The following is a 2,246-nucleotide window of genomic DNA, read 5'->3' as shown; positions in this document are numbered from 1 at the left end:
GAAATGCATATAATTGACCAAAGATTAGCATCTCTCCGGAATATATATCTCAAGAGGCCTAACTATCTGTAAGTAAAAGGCTAAGCATCCAAATAAAAACTGGGCAAAGGATATGGACAAAAAACAAGGGAATCTGGGGAATTCTCTGGCGGTCCAGTAGTTAGGACTCCGAGCTCTCACTGCCAAGGGCCCAGGTTCCATCCCTGGTTGGGGAACTAAGATCCCACAAGCCGCGCAGCGCAGCAGAAAAAAAAAAAAGGTGGGGGAATCCACACAGTCAAAACGTGAGAAGATGCTTAACTTCATTGCAAACTCAAACCTCAGGAGGTAACACCTACCCAATGAGCAAAAGTGAAAAATTTGATAATGCCAAGTGTTGGCAGAGCTGGGGGAAAAGGGGGAACTCTCAGATGGCTGATGGGAGGATCAAGGGATTCAAGTGCTTGGGAAGCAAGTGGGAACATCCAGTCAATGAGAGGACTGATGGCACGCACCCAAATTCACAAAACAGGATGCTCGTTGCAGTAGTTATAATACAGAAACCCTGCAAAAACCTGGAGTGTCCATCAATAACATCACGCATAAACAGTGGAATATCACGCAATGCAATACTAAACAATAGTTAAGACAAAGAACCAAAGCTTCATCTACATACATGAATGTCTCAGAATGCAATACTAAAATTTTTTTAAATGTCAAGTATGTACAGTATGATACCATTTCTATAAAGTTTAAAAAAACATGCCAACATGCAAAACTAAAGTAAACATGGATGGGAAGGACACAAGCTGACTTCAAGACAGTGGAAGGGAGTAAATGCAATTGGGGCAGAATACAAATAGCACTGCAGAACAGTAAGGTTTTATTTGTACAAACAAATCTGGAGTGAGTATGGAAAAAATACTAAGATTAATTGATTGGTTACCAGGTGGGGGACAGAGGGGTTTGCATACCACTTCTCTGTTCTTCTCAGCATGCCTGAATTACCTTCTTTCATCCTCTTCTTTCCTCTCCTCCACTTGGGTGCTGGGTTCCCCAGTCTCCCAGCGACTCAGGGACCACGCTTCCATGTGTAGAGTCTCCTCAAGCATCTTTGTTTTCTCACCAGTGGCTCTTGCCCTTTTGCCTTCTCACATTTGTTCCTTCCCAGTCTTCATATTAATCTTAGCACCTCATCAGGGCACCGTTCACCTCTCCTCCCCTCACTGTCCATCTCTACCTTCTGCTTTTACCTCTAAATGAGGCTCCACCCCCAGCACCCTGGTCAGGCCTTTGACAAAGGCCTTTTAAGCCTAACAAGTCAAAACACTTGTCAGATCTCCTCTTTGGAAGCCCCACCCTGAGACCCCTCTTTCAAAGATAAACATTGCCCTACTTGCCAAACTGAAGAGTTTTTCCCAGTTTTTCTTCCCCTTTAATCTCCAGGGAGCTTTTACTATCACGGCCCAGCCCTCATCGTCTTAAAATTCTCCCTACCTTCAGCTTTCGAGGCTGTGATGCCGCCACCCTGGGTGTCACCTGCGAGTCAGTCACAAGCCAGTGACAGCTGTCCGGATTGAACTGCCACCCCCAGGCCAAGCACACTGGCCTCCAGGCTTCCACGCCTCCCTCAGTGCTTCTACAAACAGCCCAGGGGAAAAGGAAGCTAAGTCAAACACCAAAGTACACAATTCTTTCATCTCCTTGTGATACCCAGCCTCCTGATACCCAGGCTCCTGCTTTTCTCGGGTGTCTGACAGCCGCGCTCCCCGCGGGCCCAGCGGCCTGCTCTGCAAGGCCTCAAGGGGCTCAAATTCCGGTCTGGAGGCTGAGGTTCTCTTTGCAGCCCGTGAAAGATGTAGAGAAACAAAGGAAAAACCCCTCTGCCCACCTCCCACCCCCCGCAGTGCCCAGAGACATGGCCATAGAAGGAAAGGAGAGCGGGTTCCTGGGCTCCCACCTGGCCCCCGCTGCGCTGCTTCCGCCGGGGACCAGCCCTGCTCTCTCACTCTGTGTTTTGGCAACAGCCTTGCAGTGTTTATGAAGACAGCCAGCCCGGCACCCGCCCAGCTGTCAGACAGCGGGCCTCGGGAGTCTGTGAGCGCCTCTGTTTAGGAAACCTAGTTAAAGAAACGATTGCAGAGAGGGGGGCAGTTAAGCCTCTCTCCTCACAACTAGGCAAATCTCTTCCCTTTCGTGCCCAGAGCACGTTATCCCAGGATGCCGGGAGAGGGGCCCACACTGATGAACAGACCAAACCCCAACAC

The sequence above is a fragment of the Balaenoptera borealis genome (genome assembly GCF_965194805.1).
Source record: "Balaenoptera borealis genome assembly, chromosome: 1".
Lineage (NCBI taxonomy): Eukaryota > Metazoa > Chordata > Mammalia > Artiodactyla > Balaenopteridae > Balaenoptera > Balaenoptera borealis.
The sequence above is the reverse complement of the archived record's forward strand: the minus strand, read 5'-3'. Positions refer to the sequence as shown.